This window comes from Uranotaenia lowii, chromosome 2 (genome assembly GCF_029784155.1).
Source record: "Uranotaenia lowii strain MFRU-FL chromosome 2, ASM2978415v1, whole genome shotgun sequence".
Lineage (NCBI taxonomy): Eukaryota > Metazoa > Arthropoda > Insecta > Diptera > Culicidae > Uranotaenia > Uranotaenia lowii.
The window spans coordinates 27,850,533-27,856,433 of record NC_073692.1 but is presented as its reverse complement, the minus strand read 5'-3'; positions in this window follow the sequence as shown (position 1 = coordinate 27,856,433).

Genomic DNA, 5,901 nt, shown 5'->3' with positions numbered 1-5,901 from the left:
AGAGAGTCAGCCTTCTCATTACCCTCTATCGAGCAATGCGAGGGAACCCAGACAAAGGTGATGTAAAAGCGACGTTTTGATAAAGCACTCAAACTATCCCGTATCTTCTCGAAGAAGTATGGCGAGTGCTTTCCCGGTTTTATTGAGTGGATTGCTTCAACAGAACTCCGACTATCCGTTACAATATAGTAGTGCCCAACTGGCCTTGAAGCGATACTGTCCAAAGCCCAATGAATTGCTGCTAACTCCGCTACATAAACAGAACATGGTGACTGCAGGCTGTAAGAGGCGCTAGATATTTCGTTGAACACTCCAAATCCTGTTGATTCCTCTATAAGTGATCCATCGGTAAAATACATTTTATCAGCATCGACGTGTCTATATTTAGCTTCGAAAATTCTTGGAATCAGAAGTGGACGATGCGGATTGGGGATCCCACGAATTTCCTGCTGCATAGACAAATCAAACTGGACAGAAGAATTATCGTAGTCTGGGCTGAAAACACGAGTTGGAGAGTACGAAGAAGGGTTTACCTGCATTGACATGAGGACATGGTATATAGACATAAATCTTGTGTGAAAATTTTGTTCAAGTAACCTTTCAAAATTAACGATCACCAATGGGTTCATGACCTCACACCTGATGAGGAACCGAAGTGATAGTAGATTAAATCGATCTTTCAAAGGGAGTATTCCTGCCAAAACTTCAAGACTCATGTTGTGCGTTGAGGGCATACAGCCCAAAGCGATGCGAAGACAACGGTATTGGATACGCTCGAGTTTTATGAGGTGAGTTTTAGCAGCTGACTGGAAACAGAAGCTACCGTATTCCATCACTGAAAGGATAGTTGTTCGATACAATTTTAAAAGATCTTCTGGATGGGCTCCCCACCAGGTGCCAGTGATTGATCGGAGAAAATTGATTCTCTGTTGGCATTTTCCTTTCAGATACTCAATGTGTGCTCTCCAGGTACATTTGGAATCAAACCAAACCCCAAGATACTTAAAACACCTCGATTGAGTAATCGTTCTGCCAAGAAGTTGGAGCTGTGGTTGAGCTGGTCTATGCTTTTTAGAGAAAACCACCAACTCCGTTTTCTCTGGAGAGAACTCGATTCCAAGCCCCAAAGCCCAGGAAGACAATCTGTCTAAAGTATCTTGTAAAGGTCTGTGCAGATGAGACTCGGAAGATCCTGTGACAGACACCACGCCGTCATCTGCAAGTTGTCTTAGAGTGCAGCCTTCAGAGAGACAACTGTCGATGTCACTTACGTAAAAGTTGTACAAAAGTGGGCTCAAACATGAACCCTGCGGGAGGCCCATATAGGAGGTTCTTCTAATTGCAATATCTCCGTGAGCAAAGTTCAGATGTTTCTCACAAAGCAAGCTGTATAAGATGTTGTTCAATAGAGGAGGCAGACCTCGAGAGTGCAATTTGTCTGACAACACCTCTATTGAGACTGCATCAAAAGCTCCCTTTATGTCTAGAAACACTGAAGCCATTTGCTCACGTTTTGCGTACGCCATTTGTATCTCTGAAGACAGCAAAGCAAGACAATCGTTTGTCCCTTTGCCCCTTCGAAACCCAAATTGAGTATCTGAAAGGAGACCATTTGCTTCTACCCATTTATCCAAACGAAACAAAATCATTTTATCCATCAACTTGCGTATACAAGACAACATCGCTATAGGACGGTACGAGTTCGCATCGGACGCTGGTTTTCCGGGCTTTTGGATAGCGATAACTCTCACTTCTCTCCACTCTTGGGGAACAATGTTGTTCTCCAAGAATTGATTAAATAAATTTAACAAGCGAAATTTTGCGGCGTCCGGGAGGTTTTTCAACAAGTTAAATTTGATTTTATCAATTCCCGGAGCTGAATTGTTGCAAGAGAGGAGGGCAAGTGAAAATTCGACCATCGAAAAACTGGAATCCAGACCACACCTATCAGGAGACACGTTCCGGATTATTTTTTGTACAGGTGTAGAATCTGGGCAGACTTTCCGTGCGAAGTTGAGTATCCATCTATGTGTATATTCTTCACTTTCATTTGTAGATGATCGATTGCGCATACTTCGTGCCACTTTCCATAAGGTACTCAAGGATGTTTCCCGTGATAAACCACCCACAAAATTCCTCCAATACGCCTTTTTCTTCCCTTTGATCAATTTTTTGAACTGATTTTCAAGGGAAACATACCCAAGTAACAATTTTAGTTTTATAAAAATCTGGAAGGGAGCCTCAATGCTTGGTTATAAAACAACGATTAGTTTTATAAACCGCATTAAAACATTTATAAAACACCTATAAGTGTAAAAAGGCCCACCTACAGAAGGTCCTGAAGAAAACATTATCAGTACCTTATACAACCATATGGACTCAAAAGGGTTTTGCTTAGAGCCGTTACAAGACAATCAATCCTAGAGGCAGATAAAAAAATGACACATGGAAAAACTAAACTCTGAGAAGAGTTTTTTAAATGCTTTTTTCAAAATAAAATAATCTGACGCAATTACAAATAAATTTTAGAATTTTTTCGGTCAGGATTCAGGGATGACATTATTCATACTGATATATATTATTGCATCTTAATTATTTTTTCACCATATTAATCGATAAAGTTGTTGCGCTTTTAAATTTTTCGATTAATTTTTCAAGATAGTGACAAATAAACAGAGCCCCCCTCGAACTTTACATAATAAAGGAGCACAAATGATTTCTTTTTGTTATAAGGTAATTAAGATGAAATTCAATATCTATATTTTACTGCCCAATGTCCGATTTTTTTATAATAATTAGTTTGAATAACATGTATTTCAAATAATTTCTTGGTAATTAATGCATATGCACCATAATATTTTATGAAGAATTTTCTAATATTTCCATTATTTCTTTTAAAAAAAATGGCTTCCTATTAAAAATTCCAATTTAGCTTGAAGAAACCATTTATAAAACCAACTGTTCTGAAGGAATGTCATTCCAGGAGCAGATATTCTTTTGGAAAACAGTTTTACAACTTATAGAACCAAATGATCTTTTGTCGGATCTCTTTAAGAGTATTTATTTCAGTGCAGGATGACAGATCGAAACAACAACAAAACGAACAAAACATTCAATCAAAATTCTGCAGAACAGGTTAAAATTTCACAAACAAAAATCCTCTATCCGAAAATGCCGTTTCTGTGGAATATTTTTTCTATAGGTGACGGCCAGGACCAGGAAGCTGCGAATATGAATGACAATTGTCATCTTAAGATTCTGAAACCACAGGTAAATATGCTGAAATGAGATGTAATGGTGGACAGGAACATGATTTAATTTGTTTGTAGGTTCGGCTGTTGATGGAGCAACACAACTTCCAAAAGGTGATGTATTTAAAACCGGCAGAGAGATCCCTAATTGGTTGTGTGGAACAAGCCGGAAGCAGTCTATTCGAGGCAGCAACAAAGTGACTGTTATTGGAAATTATAGTGCTTAAAATCCGCTACTAGCATCGTCAAATTCTGACGGAAAAACGTTGACGCTTAAAGCAGTCGGAGAACATCAAGCGGAAATGATGATGAAGTGTATGGAATGTAATTTAATTTAAAGAAGTGCTATGTAGTAATAAAACAAAAAAAAAAGAAAATATGTTCCTTTTGAATACTACGTAAATTGTTTCTGAAAGTTGTTCATCAAGGATTCTATGGGTTTTCGGATAGCGATGAAACACAAAAAGAATTTATAATTACTAATCAAAAGCAAGCAACACCATCAAGAATTTAAAATGTTAATTGGGTCTGTACATGTTTGTTTCAATAGCAAGAGCCAGCACACCCTTTGTAGAAATGTTTCCAAAGCTTATTAAGATGGAAAGAGTTTGAAAGAACGGAAAAGTAAAGGAACTTTCGCTGGCTTAGTATCTCATACATTCTGATTTGCCATGGATTGATTCCTAATCATAGTGGCACTCGTTGAAGCTGATGACGAAGCTACTTCCAGGAGAAAATTAGATGATATAACTGTGGTGCTCGGTGACCAAAACTCGATCTCAGTTGTCTCCCGAAACAGCTTTTTCCATCATCGGGGCGGGGGAAATAATAGCTCAAAAACTCCATTTGGTAGTAAAGCTTTGAGACGATGGCACACACGCACATTTTTGTTTACATTTCGATCGGACTGTCATCTGTCATTCTTTGTTGGTTTTCTAGAGAGGTTTAACAATTGCTTTGTAGTGCTCTACTAAACCAAAAAAATTGATGGTTATAAAACATTCTTTGTTGTGGTTTTCTCCAAGGTTGGTTTTCTAGAGAGGTTTAATAATTGCTTTTTAGCACTCTTCTGAACCAAAAAAATAAATGGTTATAAAACCAACACAAAATTTGACAGGAGTTCTATAAAAAGATTATATAGTTGCTTTTAAGCTATCTTAAAGGGCATTCATATAGAGACCTTAATAAATTACGTTACAAAGCAAACAATACTTTATAAATCCCTTTTACAACAGCTAATTTTTTTTATAAAACCATTCAGAGTTTAAAATGTTGCTTGGGATATGATTCAAAAAGGACGAGGGTTCCATGTTTTCGAAAATCTTTGAATGCTTTTGATTTGTCCTTATAGAGCTTGGAACACTGCTGGTCCCACCATGGGTTTGGGGGCCTTCGAGGAACTGATGAATCTGGGATGGGTTTTGTTTGTGCGCAAAGTGCACTTTCATATATCAAACGTGAAAGAAAGTGGTACTCCTCTAAAGGAGGTAAAATTTGCATAGAATCGATGGCTGTTGTTATTTCGTCCGAGTACTTTTTCCAGTCGATGTGTCTTGTAAGGTCATATGCCATATTTGTAGAATTTGAATTGCTGGCCCCATTGGTGATTGTAATTTTGATTGGCAAGTGATCACTACCATTGGGATCAGGGATTACCTTCCACTGGCAATCCAATGATAGTGAGTTTGAGCAGAGTGAGAGGTCAATTGCACTTTGTCTTGCAGGAGGTTTAGGTACCCGTGTTTTTTCACCCGTGTTCAAAATTGTTAAATTGAAACTGTCACAAATGTCATAGATAAGAGTAGAACGACAATCGTCAACTTGTTCTCCCCAAACAGTTCCATGTGAATTGAAGTCACCCAGGATCAACCTTGGCTCAGGAAGTACTGAGCACAGGTCCTCTAGGTAATTTCGATCCACTGCAACTCTATGAGGCCAGTACAAACTGACAACGCATAAGTCCTTACCTCTTATAGTTATATGACATGCAACAGCTTCAATTCCTCCTGATAAAGGGAGGTGGATTCTATAAAAGGAGTGGCGCTTATTGATCCCCAAAAGCACCCCTCCATAAGAATCGTCGCGGTCTAGACGTATGACATTAAAATCGTGGAATGAGATGTTAGATTGAGAAGAAAGCCAAGTTTCGGACAACGCAAAAATATCGCAATTTGTTTCATAAAGAAGAAATTTGAACGGATCCAATTTAGGGATTATACTACGACAATTCCACTGTAAAACAGTGATATCTCCGACCTCTCGGCTTAAATTAGCCATCGAGAGAGATAAACACTGAAATGAGGGGCCAAGTTTGCATCAGTTGCTTCAAAAATGTCTTTACTACAGGAAGTATTGTTGTTACAATGCTTCTGATGGATTCAGAAACGTTGAAAAATGAAAATACTCCATTTAGAATGTCAGTCAGCTTAAACAATCCCGGCTGGGAAGTTGATTCTGACGAAACTGCATTTGTAATGGGGGCCTTTGAGGTTCCTGCTGATGTTGGATTATTCTGTGGTGAGAAGATGGTACGGAATCCAGGAGGAGTTCGTTTTTTTGGTTCTGCAATATTCTGCTTTTTAGGGACGCTGATTGGGGGGCTTATTGTGGGGATTTTCTTAGGAATTTTGGGTGTCTTGGGAGTAGTTTT